Source organism: Schistocerca piceifrons, chromosome 2, assembly GCF_021461385.2.
Source record: "Schistocerca piceifrons isolate TAMUIC-IGC-003096 chromosome 2, iqSchPice1.1, whole genome shotgun sequence".
Classification (NCBI taxonomy): Eukaryota; Metazoa; Arthropoda; class Insecta; order Orthoptera; family Acrididae; genus Schistocerca; species Schistocerca piceifrons.
The window spans coordinates 876,124,704-876,144,753 of NC_060139.1; the positions used below are offsets into that span (position 1 = coordinate 876,124,704).

The 20,050-nt window shown below is 45.5% G+C and overlaps 1 pseudogene; it reads left to right on the forward strand.

Annotated features, from left to right (window-relative positions):
- The first annotated feature begins 4,487 nt into the window (after positions 1–4,487).
- LOC124775950 overlaps positions 4,488–20,050 on the forward strand; it is a 31,725-nt pseudogene continuing 16,162 nt past the window's right edge.

The following is a 20,050-nucleotide window of genomic DNA, read 5'->3' on the forward strand; positions in this document are numbered from 1 at the left end:
TCTCGCGTCGTCGGTAGTCGTGTTGTTGGGAAGGAATCTCTGACATAGCTAAGCTCAAAAAAAAAAAAAAAAAAAAAAAAAAAAAAAAAAAAAAGACTTGAAATGTGACAGCTTCGGTGAAATATGGCCCACATCGACTGGGGGCAGCATTGAAGTGGGCGCTAGTACATCGGCCAACGCACCCGAGATATTGCGAATTTGACCGCGCCACTGTCGGAAATCGTACAGACGAATAAGCCCGTGCCTTTTCATATACGTTCACTAGACCAAGTCCACCCTCTCCAGGTGGTAGCGTAAGCGTTGTGTATCGGATCTTAAACAGGTGTCCCACACTCACGTAGGTTCCGAAAGTTGCTGGTGTCCGTGATGCCATTGTGCGCGTTAAAGGCAGGACATGCGCTACGTGAGTGAGTCTCGGTGCTAGGTATACGTTAACATAGGTCACCCTCTGAATCATATCCAACGCTCTTAATTTCTGTAACAGTACCATTGTCCGCATCAGCTGCAATATGCGTCGGTAGTTATCCGCTGCTGTCCACCGCACATCCGTGTGGAATGTAATACCTAGGCATTTTATGGTCTTAACTAAGATGAGCGGGCCTTCTTCCCCCGGTGGTAATCCTCGACCGACATTCATGCAGCGTGATTTTTGTAGATTAAGCACGCTTCCTGCCGCCATCCCGTATCGCTATATCCATGCCAACGCCGTACGTACTTCTTCGCCTGTCCGTGCCACCAGCATCACATCGTCAGCATAAGCGCGGCAATAAAAGGTCAGTTGTGGCAACGGCACTCCCTCCAACCGTCTTCGGAGACCATATAGACAGGGTTCCAAAGCCATTGCATACAAAAATATCGAAAGGGGGCAACCTTGACGAACTGACCTTGAAATAACAATGTAGTCAGTGCCCCGCCCATTCACCGAGACCTTTGATCGTACGCCGTGTAACAGTCGCATGATCACTAGGATGAAGGCCTGTGGGATTCCCAATCTGCCCATCACCGCACGCAAAAAGGTATGATCCACTCTGTCGAACGCATGATCGAAGTCAATAGCGACGAGTGCCCCACGCACTCGGCATGCCGCTGCTAATGCGATGATATCTCGGTAGTCACTGAGCGCCGTATGTACGTTGCTCTTACCGCCGAGGCAAGTTTGATCTATGAGGAGTCTATCAGAAAGTGAAGACCGCAGGCGAGCCCCAAGGATGCGCGCGAAAATCTTATAGTCGCAGTTCAAGAGAGTGAGTGGTCTATAATCTCCTGGATTTCTGCCACCGCGTGGTTTGGGTATTGGGATGATGATACCCTCCGTGAATTCGGCCGGTATCTCAGTCTGCGGTAACAGGAGTTCGTTGTACATCTGAATCCAGGTCCGTCCCATGAGGTATGCAAAGGCGCGGTAAAATTCAATTGGGAAGCCGTCCTGTCCTGGGGACTTGTTCGGAGCCCCCCTGGTAATTGCGTCTGTCAGCTCGTCCTCTGCTATCGCTGTGATGAAAGTCTCTGCATCCAGTGTTGGTCCTCTATCTGGCATTTCCGAGATGACATCATGTAGTGTCTCGTGGTTCACATGTACAGGTCCATATAACTGGCGGAAATAGTCGGTAAACACATGCGCAATATCACGCTGGTGCACAACTTGCTGGCCAGTTTCAGAGATTAGTTCCCTGATCAATGTCCTGCGTCGTCGTTGGCGTTCACGTACCACGTGGTGCATGGAGGGGGTTTCGGCAGCAACTGTGTCCGCCAATCTCGCCCGGACCATTATACCTTCCATTCTTAGTTTCGTCAGCTGTAATAACTTGGCTTTTATCCTGCGCATGGTCGTGTGCCTTTCCGGCGATGGTTGTTGGGTCATCAGCTCCCTCAGGGCTGTAAAATAAACATCAGCCGTTGTGCGGTTCCACTGCGATTTGTCCTGCCCGTATCGTATCAACGTTCTCCGTAACGTTGGTTTTGCGCATTTAATCCACCACTGGAGAACCGAGGTGTATGCTCGTTGGCGGCGAACGCAGGTCTCCCAGGCCGCCTCTATCGACCGGTGACATTCAGTGTCACGTAAAAGTGCACAATTCATTTTCCAGTGACCTTTACTCCGCCATATCTTCTGACGCGTTAGTGAAATCGTACAGACGTACGCCATATGATCCGTAAAAGCCGCTGGCCAGATTTCGGCATCCAGTGTCGTCGTCCGTAGAGCTCGTGTCACGTACACTCTATCAAGTCTACTCGCCGAGTGTCCCGTGACAAACGTATAACCCGGTCTGTCACCATGCTGCAGTTCCCAGGTATCCAGAAGCGCCATTTCGGTAATGAACGCACGCCGTTCCATGCATGGCACATAATGAGGTACTTGGTCCTTTTTGTCGACGACACAATTAAAGTCGCCGCCCACTATATAGTTATCAAAGCGTTCAGCGAACAACGGTGCTATCTCTTCGGTGTAAAAAGTCGCCCTTTCTCTTCGTTTTGTGGAGCCAGATGGTGCGTATAAATTGATGAAGCGAACGCCGTCGACAGTGACCGCTATGCCGCGTGCCGAAGGGAGAGACCTGACGTCCTCCACTCCTATTCCTTCCCTGGTGAGAATCGCCACACCGCATCCACTTTCATCGTGCACTGAATAATGTGCCTCGTAACCGTAGAACTCTGGCGGCGATGCGAAACGCACTTCTTGTAGGAGTACAATATCCACGTCCGCAGCGCGTAACATATCTTTCAGCAATTGAATTTTAAGCGGTGTCCGTATGCCATTAATGTTTATCGTGGCAATGCGGTACGCCTGGCTTGTGTTCAGCAGTTGTAGGGCGGTGTCATTAAGCGTCCATCTGCACTCCCGGCGCTCCTCAACACACTAAGTTGGTCAACATTTCCCGACCCCTCCCGGCCTCTGGTCAGGACTGTCCTCAATCGTCGCGTTCGTATTTTCATCCTGTTCCTGTTGGTCCATTTCTTACGCCCAGTCCCCCAGCACATTTCCGGAACTGGTCGAAGGATGGGAGGTAACGTTGTCATCGCTCTGATGTTGGACAGTTGTCATCTCCACTTCCGCCTTCCGGTCACCAGAAGGAGAGTTCAAGTTATCGTCGCTGTGTAGTTCCTGCATCGTCATCTCGGTATCTGTTGAATCCACTGGTCTCAGGTCGATACTGTCGTTGTCGTCCACAGTCCCCTCGGGACTATGGCTATCGTCAGCAGAAGTCAGTCGACGCTTCTTTCTTCTCTTCGGCGAACGCTGTTTCCGTTGCCTTGCTGCCGCATCAGCTGTTGGAGTTGCGTATCCTCCGTCTTGGGCCTGGCCTATCACGCTCTCGGTGGAAGCACTGGTAGCCACCACGGATGAGCCTGGAGCGGCCGTCAGCTGCATCTCTTGTGCGGTGTCCTGTGTCTGCTGTGGTGGAACCGGTGGTCGGAGTTCCAGCCCGTTGGTGTCCATGTTCTCTATAGGGGGCAGCTGCTGGTGCCCATCGGAAGTCTCCCTCACGTCGCCTCTCAGGGCTTCCACAAAGGTCAACGGTAAGACAGTCGTCGGTTGTGGCGCCTGAACGTCAGCCACTAGACCGAACTCTTACTCTGAAGTAGAGACATGAGAAAGCAACCCAATATCACTTCAAGCAATAACACCACCACTACCTGAAGACATTTAAAATCACCTCAAAACTTTCAGTTGAGCAATGCCTAATAACTTACGGGGGCAAATCGGAAAGTATTTGCCCCCGTTTTTTTAATTATCGAGAGTAAGGTACGTACAGGTAATGACAAATACAGATGCTGTTATACGTATCGTACACTATTTTTCCACATTTCCCCACACCGGTTAACACATTTGTCCCACCGCAGCAATAAATTTTAGATGCCTCTGCGGTAGCATTCGTCTGGTTGACTGTGGAACCACCGTCGGACTGCTGTCTTGGCTTCATCGTTACTTGTGGGTCGCTGTCCAACCGGGAACTTCATCGGCGGCCGGAAATGTGGAAATCGTTAGGTCTAGACTGTATGGTGGGTGATCTAGAATCTCCCAGTGATACGCAATCAGGTTTCGGCAGTTCTGATTGCCACATGTGGTCTCGCGTTGTCGTGGAGAAGAATCACGTTGTCACATCGATAAATCCCTCGGCGCCTTCGCCTGATAGCAGCTCTCAGACGTAACAGTGCGGAACAATAACTGTCTGCATTGACGATTGCACCTTGTGGCATGAAATCCAGCAGGAACTGTCCGCGGCTATCCCAGAAGACCGTTAACATCACTTTTCCAACAGATGGTGCTGAACGAAATTTTTTTGTCACACGCGAACCCGGATGGTTCCACGCCATGCTCTGCTGCTTGGTTTCCGATGTGAAATGCAGTATCTACATTTCATCACCTGTAACAGTGCATTCCAGGAACCATTGACCCCCCTTGGAGTATCGTTCCCGGTGATTCTGTGACGACATCATTCGTTTGCCTTTCATCATGTCACCCAACTGCTTAGGCACCCACCGACATGAAACCTTCCGGTACGCTAAGAACCCGTGATGCCAAGCTCCCGGGAAATGGCTGTGATGTGCACACACCGATCTGCTGTCACAATTGCATCCATGCAGGAAATGTTGTCGTCAGTCAGCGACGAACGCGGCCTCCCCGGCCGCTAATTGTCATTCAAGGCTTCACGGCCTTCGTCGAACCCACAACAGCACCACCTCACGGTTCTCAAAGCGAGACAGTTTTCGCCATATGCGGACTGAATTTCCCTGCATATCTTGATGGGCGTTCGTCCCTTTCTCCATAGAAAACGAATTACACTTCGTTGCTCTAAAGCCGTGTACGAGTGAAGCACAACTACCTTATGTAACAACTAATATCATCGCCGTGCGGTGGAGCTACAGCCAAATAATGACACCACGAAGCAAGAAAGGTAAAACGCTGGGAATGGATGTGCTGACTTCACATTTAGCCATTATTTGGCTAAAAAAGTAGGGGAAAGACTTTCTGATTTTCCTTCGTAATCAGAAATGCGTAAATAGAACCTCCGGCCTCAACAAATATTAACATAAAATCAACATACACATTGGTTAAGAAACAAGGATTCCCAGTCAAGCAGTTACATACTTTACAGTTTTCCACATTCCCAGTTAGTAATAAAGGATACTAGAGGTTAGACGACAGAGTAGCGGCCTCTCTGAGCGACACCCGAAGCTGCTTAAGCTAGAGCGCGCGCAATTTGTTAACTTCAATGAGCTTAGCATCAGTTGTAACTATCCCAGTAGTACTTTACTAAATTACGACTCTGCTTATCTGGATTAGCTGCTGTTTAATGCAGGTATTCAGTTTAAAGCGGACAGATAACCCCTCTATAACTAGACAAGCACTAGCCTAGTAAATCACTGCATACAGCGGTAACCTTAATAGTAAACAGTGCCCTCGACTAATTTATGACTGAAGGAATTAGAACTTCGCAGATGAATGATTAAGACCGCCACAGAGGAAAGTAGACCACTGAAACAAGGAACGCATGTCCGTTAGTCCTTATGCCACAGAAGGCCTCAGCTGAATAAATAGGGACCAACAAGGAGAAGTACACGAAATGTTCACCCAACAAGCAACAAGGACTTCGTTCCTCAGAATCAGCCAAATCACAGAACGGCAATCCTGAAGCCACACGCTGATCTAGGGACAAGTAATGCCCAAATCGCTGCGGAAACAATAAAGACATATACTGAGGAACACGAGGCGGCGACACAACTAAGCGCGCCAAAAAACCCGCCGTTCAACAAGGTCATGACCAGTTTATAAAACACAGCCAGTCAAATTTAATATTCTGTGGGAAAACCGCTCTCGCAAACCATATGTATTCGATACAACACCACAAGTGGCCACCTAACACACAGTGATGCCTCCAGTCTTAATTTAGGTGTTCAAGTTTGGCACAGAAAACAAGTTAAATGTCTTAGTCGTTCCTCTCAAATGATATGCAAAACTTGTTTCATTATCAATAGACTCACTACTCGCACAACACAACTTCCAGTACATCTCAAAACAACAACTAATACGAGACACACGACAAACTACACTGAAAGAACCAAAGAAACTGGTTCACCGGTCAAATATCGTGTAGGGCCCCCACGAACACATATAAGTGCCGCAGCACAACGTGGCATGGACTCGACTAATGTCTTAAGTAGTGCTGGAGGGAATTCATGGATCTTCAGGGCTGTCCATAAATCCGAATGGTACGAGAGGGTGGAGATCTCTTCCGAACAGCACATTGCAAGGCGTCCCAGATATACTCAATTATGTTCATGTCTGGGGAGTTCGGTGGCCAGCGGAAGTGTTTAAACTCAGAAGAGTGTTTCTGAAGCCACTCTGTAGCAATTAAAGACGTGTAGCGTGTCGCATTGTCCTGCTGGAATTGACCAAGTCCGTCGGAATGCACAATGGACATGAATGGACACGGGTCACCTTTCAGAGTCGTATCTGCGCGTATCAGGGGTCCCATATCACTCCTACTCCAGACGCCCCACACCATTATAAAGCCTCCTCCAGCTTGAACAGTCCCCTGCTGACGTGCAGGTTCCACTGATTCATGAGGTTGTCTCCATAACCGCACACGCCCATCCGCTGGATACAATTTTAAATGAGACTCGTCCGACCAGACAACATGTTTCCAGTCATGAGCAGCCTAATATCGGTGTTGACGGGCCCAGGCGAGGCGTAAAGCTATGTGTCGTGCAGTCATCAAGGTTACACGAGTAGGTCTTCGGCTCCGAAAGCCCATATCGATGATGTTTCGTTGAATGGTTCGCACCTTGACACTTGTTGATGGCCCAGCACTGAAATCTGCAGAAATTTGCGGAAGGGTTGCACTTCTGTCATGTTGGACGATTCACTTCAGTCGTCGTTGGTCCATTTCTTGCAGGATCTTTTTCTGGCCGCAGCGATGTCTGAGATTTGATGTTTTACCGGATTCCGGGTATCCACGGTACATTCATGAAACTGTCGTACGGGAAAATCCCCACTTCATCGCTACCTCGGAGATGCTGTGTCCTAACGCTCGTGCGCCGACTATAAAAAAAAGTTCAAAGTCACTTAAATCTTGATAACCTGTGACTGTAGCAGCAGTAAGCGATCTAACAAATGCGCCAGACTCTTGTTCTCTTATATAGGCGTTGCCGACCGCAGCGCCATATTCTGCCTGTCTACATACCTCTGTATTTGAATACGCTTGCCTATACCAGTCTCTCTGGCACTTCAGTGTATAAGACACGAATCTTTCACATAATTTGACTACCAAAATCACACACGACACGCGTGTGACGAATCACCGATCACACGTCACAGTGGAACCACTCATAATGGAGCTAAACGCGATTATCGAACACGTGATACAGGACTGACCACGAACACATACGCCATCAAACTCCCAACAAAACCACTCAGATAACAGCTTCTCGGTGGCTGGCACAGGAAGCAAAACCTAACCTGCTGCTGATAGAACATGACAGAAGATAGCCAGCAGTTTATCGTTTCATAAGTAAGTTACGAAGACATGTGACAGCAAAGAGAAACAATTCAAAAAGAGTCTCACTCCCAGGGGCACACCGTATAGCATCTCACTCTGTGCAGATTTCATTGCACATGACTGAATGCACTACAGGAACTTTACAATCACTGTTAGGGAAATCGAGTACAGGATTCAGTCGAATTGCGCAGCTCAGATCTCAGTGTACAGCTGACAGTACCAAGTATCGGAAATAAAGTTTAGGCTAAACTTACAAACCTTCCGCACGCACTGAAAACGTAAATATACCATTAGGAATGGCACGTCACGCTAGAAATCTCGTGAAGCGATCCAAAACGACTTCCGTGGATGTGACGCCCAAGCTTATCAAAGGGTTCAAAGGGCTCTGAGCACTATGGGACTCAACTGCTGTGGTCATCAGTCCCCTAGAACTTAGAACTACTTAAACCTAACTAACCTAAGGACATCACACACATCCATGCCCGAGGCAGGATTCGAACCTGCGACCGTAGCAGTCGCACGGTTCCGGACTGCGCGCCTAGAACCGCGAGACCACCGCGGCCGGCCCCAAGCTTATCGGCAACACACTTGCACACTGGTGCTAGTATGAGACCGACAAATATACTATTAATATCTATTCATACACACGGTTTACATACCAATCAGACCATACGTATTTTTTATCATTAACCACAGGTTGTTTGCTAAACCACTCAAAGCTGGGCCAGCACATTTCAGAATACCTGATTTATGATCGATTAGGAACACACTACACTCACCGCGAAACCACGGAGACGTCAGCTACAAGAAACAAATCTATAGTTGGCAGAAGGTAAGAATTCCATCCGATGCTTTCAACATTTGAGAAGTGAGTAACTACGATGGAACAAGTGTACCAAATACCTGAAGCACTTCAGCTACTCGTAAGAATACTAAGCATTATTCAACACTATTGTGTTGCCCATGACGGCGCAGTGAAAAGCATTCGGCAGCAACATCTAAAAACATATTTCAAGCCGCGGCGATAGAACGAACAAAAACATCATCACGGCTTCTAGAGAAGTTCCTCCTTGACGGCTGGAAGCGCCAAGTCACGAAAACAACCGTCAGAGGGCGTCAATATAACAGACACCGCCGTGCGCGGTTGGTGGCGGGGTTCCTAAAGTTAGAGCAAAACAGTTCCGCAAGACACACATACTCATACGTCTATAGACTCCATTTAAAAGCTGTTTTTTATGACAAATTACCTCCTGTTCATCTCATTAACTACTGTAGTTCCGTCAGTCAGGGTGAGGGAAGAATATGGCCCTAGACTATTCAGAGGAACCATCAACAAATTCGCTGCGGATGCTGCGGAAAATCCATAATGTGAATCGCATACATTAATTTCAGTCGCACTGAGATATCTGGTTAGTAATTTAGGGACTCGACGGTGGAATCAAGTTTAATGTCGAATATTCCTTTCAAATTTGACAGGAATCTTAGCCTGTTACATTTTCTCGTTGCAGAAGTTGCAACATACAGGGTGTCTAGAAAAGGATTCCCTGATTTCAAAATTAAATATCTCGAAAACAAAGATCGATAGAGGAATGCAGTATTGTGAAAGCTGTAAGAAGTTTATACAGCAGTTTGAAATAACAGTTACAAAAGCTGCTAACAGATGGCACTGTAATCACCATACGTAATGCCTAGTATAAATAGTCATCCGAAGCCCACAGCGATCAGTTCCACTATTGAAACGTGAAAGGAGGTTAGCATACCGAAGGAAGAGATTAAAACCATGTACTCCATTGAACAACGCGTTTTTCTGGTGCTAGAGTACCACAGGTTAAAAGAGAGTCCTACGGCAATAAGGCGAAGTTTTCAAGCACGATTTAATGTTCCAAAAGGACCCGATGCGAAAAACATTCGTACTCTCTTCGCAAAATTTCAACGAACAGGCAGCGTAACTAATGATCTAGTGGCGCATGTTGGCCGTAAGCAAACCACAGTTACGCCTGAAAATATCGCCACAGTTTCTGGAATTATTCAGCGAAATCCAATGTCATCCGTCCGTAGAATTGCATCTGAGACTGGTTTGAAGCGTTCCAGCACGCAGAAAATACTGAGAAACAGCCTACACATGTTTCCATTCAAAATTCAAACGCACGAGGCCATACCCGTACGAGCTGTGCAACAAAGGGTTGCCTTTGCTAATCAGATGCTCACAATGATTGATAGTGAAGGATTTGATGTTGGCTGCATCTGGTTTACAGAGGAAGCACACTTCCACCTGAATGGATACGTGAATAAGCAAAACTGGCGATTTTGGGGTTCCGAAAAGCCATATTGGTGTGAATCGAAACTCCTGTATTCTCTAAAGTTACTGTGTGGGCTGCAGTATGCACCAGAGGCATTATTGGCCCTTTTTTCATTCAAGAAACGGTCACTGGTGCACGTTACGTTGCAATTTTGGAACAATGTGTCGCCACACAGCAAGCGTTAGAGGATCGACCAGGTACTGAATGGTTTATGCAAGATGGAGCCCGGCCACATGGGACCGAACAAGTGTTTCGCTTTCTTGAGGAATACTTCGGGAATCGAGTCATTGCTTTGGAATATCCCAGGTTTACTGGTGCAGGCATGGATTGGCCTCCATATTCGCCGAAGCATCCCGCCACGCTGGACGAGCTTGAATCGGCGATCTCTGTGGCATGTGAATCCATTTCGGTTGAGACACAACGAAATGTGATGGCGAATGTCATTCTCCGTTTGCGCCACCTATGTAGTGCCAATGGTGAACATTTTGAAAACATTGTGATGTGATTGTTTGCAAAGATTGTTTTCATACGATTATTTCACTTATGTATGCTGATATGAGCTGTACAGCGTACAGCGCCATCTGTTAGCAGCTTTTGTAACTATTATTTCAAACTGCTGTATAAACTTCTTACGGCTTTCACAATAAACATACCGTTTACTGCATTCCTCTATCGATCTTTGTTTTAGAGATATTTAATTTTGAAATCAGGGAGTCCTTTTCTGGACACCCTGTATCTACCCTGTGCTTATTCCCCACTAAACCCTCATATGTGGTTAAGAAGGCAAGGGAAATATCACTTGTAAGACATAGTACTAGAGACTCTCTCTATATCTGCAGGACTATGCAATTCACGCTTAAGAGTTTGGCAGCAGGTACATGGAATCACTTCCAGACTAGTGTTCCACTCTCAAACAGCAAATGGAGAAAATGAACACCGAAATCTTTCCGTGTGAGCTCTAACTTCTCTTATTATGATGGCCATTTCTCCCTATGTCTGTGGGGTAAACAAAATATTTTACGGCTTTACTTTAATGATTGACACCCCAGTTTGGGTACAATATGCATAGCACTCTCTTCCTTGTGCGTAGCGGTCTCTTCCCTGTTTCTCGATACAACAAAACTTTTGAACAACGTCGAAGTGCCACCGTCAGTCCTACGTTGTAAGGATCCCATACTGCGCAGCAGTAATACGGATCAAGGGGGAAAAGCGTAGTTTAGGTAGACTTTTTAATAGATTTGTTGAATATTCTAAATGTTCTGCAAATAAAAGGCAGTCTTTGGTTCACGTCCCTTGCGCATTTTCTGTGAAATAGTTAGAAATTGATTTATTCGTAATTGCATACCCTAGGCATTTAGTTGCATCGAAAATGTTTACATCTGTGTGAGTTATAGTGCACTCATGTGGAGAACCTCACAGATTTTATCTCTTATGGTCAGTTGGCATATTCCGTTAGATACAGATATCTTGCTTAGGTCATTTGGCAATTCCTTTTTATCTTTGATGACTTTACCAGGCTGTAAACGGTAGCATAATCTGCAAAAAATCTAAGAGGACTACTTACATTCTTTCATAAATCGTTTGTATAGATTAATGACAGCAGAGGTCCTGTGAACTTCCTTGGGGAACCCTACATATCACTGCATCTACATCTCTATAGTCACTCCACAAGCAACGGTAATGTGCGTGGCGGAGGGTGCACTGTAATGCTACTAGACATTTCCTTTCCTCTTCCGCTCGCAAATAGGGCGAGGGAATAACGACCGTTTGTGTGCCTTCGTATGAGCCCTAATTTCTCGTATCTTATCTTCGTGGTCCTTAAGCGCAATGTATGTTGGCGGCAGTAGAATCGTTCAGAAGTCAGCTTCAAACGCCGGTTCCCTAAATTTTCGCAATAGTGTTTCTCGAAAAGAACGTCGCCCTCCCTCCAGGGATTCCCATTTGAGATCCCGATTCATCTGCGTAACGCTTTCGTGTAGTTCGTCTGTACTGGTAACAAATCTTGCAGTGTACCTCTGAACTGCTTCGATGTCTTCCTTTAATCAGACCTGATATGGATCTAAATCTCCCGAGCAGTACTCAAGAGTATGTGTCCTTTACAAGAGAACCACTCTTTCCTAAAATTCTCCCAATAAACCGAAATCGACCATTCGCCTTCCCCACCGCAGTTCTCGCATGCTCGTTCCATCTCTTGCAACGTTACGCTCAAATATTTAAACGACTTCACTGTGTTAAGTAGGACACTAGTAAAACTGTATCCTACTCATCCGTATTAACTTACTCTTCTCCACATTCAGTGCTAGCTGCATTCATCAAACCTACTGGAAATTTTGTCTAAATCGTCATGAATCTTTCTACTTTCACTTCGACACCCTACCGCACATAACGGCATCATCGGCAGAAAACTGCAGATTCTGCCCATCATGTTCGCCAAACCATTAATGTATACAGAGCACAACAGCGATCCTGTTACACTGCTCTTAGACACTCCTGATGATACCTCTGTCTCTGATAAAGACTCGCCGTCGAGGACAACATAATGGGTTGTTTTATTTAAGAAGTCTTCGAGCCACTTTATGTGACTTCCGGTCAGTTACTATGAATTGTGATCTTGGCAGAAAATCTTGAAGCTACTCTTGTAACTGAGGCAATACTCCATAGACACTCCATTCAATTAGAAGCCGTTAGTGAGGAACGGTGTCAAAAGCTTTCTGGGAATCAAAAGATATGGAATGAACTTGAAACTGTAGCAGTCGTTACTTCGCGTGAAAAGTACCAGCTGCGTTTCACAAGCACAATGTTTTCTGAATAAGAGCTGCATAAGTATCAACAGATCGTTTTCTTCGAGGAACTCAATATATCCAAAATCCTACTACAATCAGATACCAGTGACATGAATCCATAACTCAGCGGATTACTTCTATTTCCTTTCATGTGTCTGGTGTGACCTGAGTAGCATTCCAGTCTTTAGGTTCGAGTTTTTGGTCTAGTTATCGACTGTATATCTCACTGTTTGTCCAGACCTTACAACTGATAGTTTGAAGATTTCTTTACAAATACGTTTAGCGTACAGCACATACTACTTTTAAAATATCAAACATACTTCTAAAGAAGCCGGTAGCGGTGCCCGACCGATTCAAGGCGCTTCAGTCCGGAACTGCGCGACTGCTACGGTCGCAGTTTCGAATCCTGTCTCGGGCATGGATGTGTGTGATGTCCTTAGGTTAGTTAGTTTTAAGTAGTTCTAAGTTCTAGGGGACAGATGACCTCATATGTAAAGTCCCATAGTGCTCAGAACCATTTGAACCATTAGAACTTCTAAAGAAATGTCAGCTGAATATCAGAATCGGGCTCCAACAAGTCGCATGTCGAGACAAACTGATTAAGTTTTCATTTATGTGCCAGGCATGACTCGAATTGATGTTTAGCAACCTGAGCGAGCATGTCTAACGGGTCAAAACTGCCAGATATTTAAAATGCCTAAATCATTTGTCTTTTGATTATTTCATAGTCTGTCAGAGTACAGAAGATTTTAACTTGACTTACAACAGCGGTTTGTGCTATATTTCACAATCCACCCGTGCTTAATGTGTTAAAACGACGGATACTGAAAATACTTCTTCATTTGCTTACAAAGATCTTGTACGACGGGCAAAAGCGGAATATAAAGAGTCGTAGCGCCGCCTCTCAGACGCGTCTTCAAATTACATCGGCCCCCCCCTCCCCTTTTCCACGCACTACGCATACCGAAAACAAACCCATAGTCGTATCTCAAAGAAACGAACAAACTACCGCAAAGAAAATATAAATTCAGTCGTAAACCTGGAAGTGCGTTCTGATTTCCTCATCGGGCCGACGCGTTCTTCTTCCGGGAATGCGACGTGCTGAATTTTCCATTTCATTTTCTCCGGTGGCAGTTGACGCCTCCCCCTCCATCTCCCCCCTAGCCAGGGCAGGCTGCGGGTGCGCTTGGAGCGGCGCCAGGACGTTCGCCTTGAACCTGGGCCGGCGCACTACCACATACTGTCCGGGTTTTGCGGCTCTGCCCGTGCGGGACGATTTCCCCCAACGACGTGCGACGAGTCCTCCTCTGGCTCGCAGTACCGCTGCAAGGTCGCCTCCGGGGGTCATTGGAAGCAGACCGAGGGCCAGTCGCAGATCACCGACAGCTGACCCGGGGTCTTCGCCTCGTCGCTGTATGACGTAAATGTCAGCGCGTCCTAGGACCGGAGAAATTCTAGGAGCGCGACTGCGAATTTTTAGCTCACGTCCGATTCACGACTCGTGCGATGTAGCGGATGTCAAGAGCGTACGCATATCTGACTAGGAGGGGGAACTTGGCAGCGGCAGTGTCAGAGAGACTGAATCGCCATTCATTCGGTTTTGACATTTCCATGCGGCTTTTCGCGGATGATGCTGTAGTATACAGAGAAGTTGCAGCATTAGAAAATTGTAGCGAAATGCAGGAAGATCTGCAGCGGATAGGCACTTGGTGCAGGGAGTGGCAAATCAACCTTAACATAGACAAATATAATGTATTTCGAATACATAGAAAGAAGGATCCTTTATTGTATGATCATATGATAGCGAAACAAACACTGGTAGCAGTTACTTCTGGAAAATATCTGGGAGTATGTGTGCGGAACGATTTGAAGTGGAATGATAATATAAAATTAATTGTTGGTAAGGCGGGTACCAGGTTGAGATTCATTGGGAGAGTCCTTAGAAAATGTAGTCCATCAACAAAGGAGGTGGCTTACAAAACACTCGCTCGACCTATACTTGAGTATTGCTCATCAGTGTGGGAAACGTACCAGATCGGGTTGACGGAGGAGATAGAGAAGATCCAAAGATGAGCGACGCGTTTCGTCACAGGGTTATTTGGTAAGCGTGATAGCGTTACGAAGATGCTTAGCAAACTCAAGTGGCAGGCTCTCCACGAGAGGCGCTCTGCATCACGGTGTAGCTTGCTCGCCAGGTTTCGAGAGGGTGCGTTTCTGGATGAGGTATCGAATATATTGCTTCCCCCTACTTATACCTCCCGAGGAGATCACGATTGTAAAATTAGAGAGATTCGAGCGCGCACGGAGGCTTTCAGACAGTCGTTTTTCCCGCGAACCATACGCGACTGGAACAGGAAAGGGAGGTAATGACAGTGGCACGTTAAGTGCCCTCCGCCATACACCATTGGGTGGTTTGTGGAGTATAAAGGTAGATGTAGATGTAGACAGTACCATAAAAGCTTCACGGCTTTTGTATCGTAGAAGACATAGCGTGAGCGCGACGCCTCCGAAAGAGTACGCTGTCTTTACACTCTGTGGAGACGTTCCTGTGTATTGCAGTCCAATAAGTAACGCATTATTTTTTTCCTCGGCCTGTTTCGGTTGAAAATATGCAGATTTTGTTGTTGGACATCGTGGAAGGTTCCCGCTTTAGTCCCTGTAATTTCATTAAATTATGATAGTTTGCTGCGCTGAACGTTGCCTTCAGAACGGCGTCTGTTACGGAGTTGAGTTCCAAGCAGAAAATTGTCACTGAGTTTATTTTGGCAAAAAAACAGACTATCGCAGAAAATCAAAGGCGCTTGCAAAAAGTCTACGGAGACATGACGGTGAACAAAAGCACATTGCCTCGTTGGGTGAGGCGTATTTCGTCATCGTAATTGGGCCACAATCACTGTTACTTCGGCTCGTCACATTTGTAAGCTTGAAACTTCCTTGAAACCAGGACTAAGAAGAGTTGCTTCGTTCCAGCAGGATGGCGCAAAATCACTCACTGCGAACACTCTTGTGGCCATTCTACGACGCATGGTTTCTGGACAGATAATCTCACATTTCGGCACCGTTTCTTGGCTTCCCAGATCTCCACACTTATCAGTGTCTGACTTTTTTCTGTGGAAATAACTCAAAAGCCTCGATATTTGGACCAGATGAAGAATCGAATCATTCAAGAAATTGATGCCATTCCTGCAGAGACAGCCATCCCCCTTGGACGAGGGATTTGAAGAAGACACTTGAACTGTGCATTCAAAATTGTGGCATCACTTCGGGATATTGTTCTTCACAAGCAAGTGTCGTCTACATTAAATGGCAAGTGATTTTCTTTGATTTAATGTCAATAAACATGCATTAGTTTTAGAACTGATCAAGCATTCTTTATTCAAAAACCGTTTCTCCTATGTGCCATCCAGTATTTATGAATAAAACAAAGAAGCGATATAAAATGAGAGGAACGCACAAAATGGGAAAGTGTCTCGCATATGTACAGGAAATCACATACTGGACTCTGGTGCAACCAACTCGAGAATATTGTTCCAGTATTGATAATATGTATCAAGTACGCATGCCAACAGAAATTGAACGAATTATGTGACGCGCTGCTAGGTTTGTAACAGGTCAGACTACTGCTCCTAGGGAACGATGTAGTCCTCGTCAAACACAGTTAGGTAAATTTTTGACAATCTGGGTCCTAAAATGACTGTGTGGACATTATGCTGCACCTTACAAGTGTTTCGCCCTTCGATGATGAGAATAAGATAAAGGAGACCAGATAGCATATAGAGGCATACATATAGCTGTATTTTTCCTCGCTCAGTGCGCAGCTGGAACTGAAAGGAAAACTGACGATATTGGTACCATCTCGTTTGATGGATGAAGGGGTAGTGTCGACTACACGCCAGCTATTTAATGTGGGCCCATTATATGACTGTACACAAGCTTGGAATCCTGCCCGTTTACATTGGCCAAGGGGCCTAAAGATCGTGTAACAGAACACACAATCTCGTTGCGTAAATGAATTAAATGCAAATAGACGACTGCTGGTCTTCTGATTTTTATTTACAATTTAGTTTCATTTATAAGAAAGGCAAAAGATGTAATACATATATACATACGTACCCAGAACAAGTTTTCATGAAATCTGAAACTAATCATTTCCACGCATACGTCGATGGTGCGTTCGTTATGTGACAGTATGGGAGAGTCCCCAGACGAATTCTTCGAGCACCTCAGCAAAAGACCTCAAAATATGGAATTTACAGTGAGATTTATGGAGAGCAAATGTAGCCAGATTTTGACAGTTTATGAGCAGAAAACGCCTGATGTCGCTTTGGGACATGGAGTACAAAGGAAACCCAACGAGGCGGCCCTGTATCTTCCAGGGACCAGCTGCCATCACCCAGGACATCTGCACTCCTTTCTGACGATAATGCCAGACAGAACGAAGGCCATTATGTAATTAGAGGGATTTACCGATAGAGCTGGTCCGCCAAAAATGACTTACGTTAAAATGACGTACTTAAGATAGCGCTGGAGGCAAAGACCCAACGACAAAAGAAAAACACGAGGAAACAATGAAACAGAAATTTTCGTTCCTGCCATATGTCGGTGCAGCTCCGGAAAGAAACGGGAGATGTATACCTAAGAAAGGTATCAAGCCCATTTTTCTACCAATTTCAAAAATAAAGAACCTTTTGGGCAGCGTAAAATAAGACTTCTGGTTCGTAGACCTGAGGCATATCATATCCGGTGCGAAAATGGCAATTCCTACATCGGAGAACGCAATGCTGTGTCTTCCTACGTTTTACTGTACTCGGGCAGGGAAATAAATCTGCACTGACCGGGCAGTGCTCATCGGAAAAGCACATGCTAGATTTCGAAAAATCGTAGCTCATCTCTTCATCAAGTTGTCCGTAATTGGGATTTCTAGGTATTTAGTTGAATCTAGAACCTTCAGATTTGTGTGGTTTATCGTGTAACACAAATTTCTTAAAGTACTCGGGTGGAGGACACAACACTTTTCATTTTCACGATTAATTATCGCTCTTCACATCAAATGGCTATCTTATCTAAATCATTTTGTTGTTTCTTTTTTTATTATGATTACTTTACTAAACGGTAAACGTCATCATATGCAAACAGTCTAGGAGGACGGCGTTTACATCGACTAAGAACAGCAGAGGGCCTATAAGTTCCTTGGGGGACCCCAGATATAAGTTCGGTTTCGCTATATGACTTCCCGTCAGTTTCTGAAAAGTGTGACGCTTCTGACACGAAATCACTAATTCAGTCACGCAGCTGAGACAATACACTGTAGGTACGCAGTCTGAATAGAAGCCTTTTGGAGAACGGCGTAAAAAATCTGTAAATCCAGAAATATGGACTTGGTTTGAAATAACAATGATTTCCAAATCCGTGCTCGTCATTTTCCAGTACATCGTTTTCTCAGAGTTCTTCATAATGTTGGAACACAGTATACGCTCTAAAATCCTACTACAGATCGTTGTCAGTGATATGAGTCTATGATTCAGCGGATTATGTCTACTTTCTTTTTGTGGTACCCTTAGGAATGGATCTTTCGTCTAGCAAGCGGCTGTAAATGATAGCTCAGAATGGAGTAGTTGCACAAGTGTAGTTTGACATTAACAATATTGCTATAAAACCTGGTACACTTGCTTTTATTAGGTGCCTTTAGATGTCACGCTAGATCAAGATATCTAGTTCCAGATTACTCATGCAGGTAGTTGTTCCTGATTCGAATGCTGGAAAATTTTTTGCGTCTTGTTTGGTGAAAGACTTTTAGGAATCTATACTTAGCAACTTTACATTAGTGGCAACGTTACAATATGTCTAAGCGCTGATATACTTTACATAAGATCAGAATCTCTTTGGATTTCCTGCCATATTTCTAAAAGGGTTTCGTTGTGGAAACGATTAATAGCAACACGTGTTGATGTTCGCACTATATTTAGAGCATCTTCAAACCGTCGCAAAACTTGGAGATTTACCGTTCGTTTAAATCTGGCATGCTTCCTTCGTTGCTTCTGCAAAAGTGTCCCGTCCCAGTCTGTGTAACGCGTATGATCTGTTGTGTCTCTTATTAATTTACTTGGTATGAAACTCTCATTTACCGTCAATATTTGTTTTTATTTCAGTCACATTTAGCCAGTGTATACTTAGGAATGGAGGCTGCCTCTTAGGAAATCGCCAAGGTAAGGTTTGTGAGCTTTTTTAAATAGATGCGTTTCATTTTTGTGAGCTTCGATGTTTCGGCATTCAGTCTCGCTAAAACAACCTTGTTGTCACCAGTTCTGCAAACCGTCATGACACTCCCTATTTCCTCAGGATTGTTTATCGTTAAGAGGTCTAGTTTTCTGTAGCAACCACACCCCTTTCGTGAAGGCTCCTGAACCATTTACTCGGAATAATTTTCGAAGAAATCATTTAGTGCAGCTTCGGACAGCTTTTAACTATTCAACATCATTCAGAATTGCTCTTCACCACATGCTCACTGTGGGCATGTGAAAGACTGATGCTGCACCAAGTTTTCTTGACGCTACTGTCACTGAGACATTGATGTACTATGTTGGTTCTGAAGTTCCTCGACCATCTACAGAGGTCATGTCAGTGAAGCTGCCGGCAGATGTGTCCGAGCGGTTCTAGGCGCTTCAGTCTGGAACCGCGCGACCGTTATGGTCGCAGGTTCGAATCCTGCCTTGGGCATGGATGTGTGTGATGTCCTTAGGTTAGTTAGGTTTAAGTAGTTCTGAGTTCTAGGGGACTGATGACCTCCGATGTTAAGTCCCATAGTGCTCAGAGCCATTTGAACCATTTTTTCAGTGAAGCTCTGCCATAGTAAGGTGTACTTCAGGAGCACTCCTATCATTCTTTGGTCCAAGCTTACTAGGATGAAGCTCTGGCTCTTCATAGGAAATCTGTAGTAGGGTTTGCACAGTGACTAATTTCCCCTCCACGAATGGCTTCCTCATTTGAAATTTCTAGCGTTCATACTTCGACAGGGGAAAATGCTGCTACTGGAGCATAAAAAAAATGCGAATATGCTCCACTTTAAAAGACTTTGAGTAGTGGGGTACCAGCTTGTCACATTCTTCCTCCCTCAGCACCTTTAAGAATTATACCAATAATTATGGCTTGCGAACATATTTGCGCGCTTTGTAACATTCAGCTCACCTATCACTCCCACAAGCTTCCCTAACTGTAACTCATTCACACCCACTAGTCTATCGCTGCAGGCCGGCCGAAGTGGCCGTGCGGTTCTAGGAGCTACAGTCTGGAGCCGAGCGACCGCTACGGTCGCAGGTTCGAATTCTGCCTCGGGCATGGATGTGTGTGATGTCCTTAGGTTAGTTAGGTTTAATTAGTTCTAAGTTCTAGGCGACTGATGACCTCAGAAGTTAAGTCGCATAGTGCTCAGATCCATTTGAACCATTCTATCGCTGCAAGTTGTTCA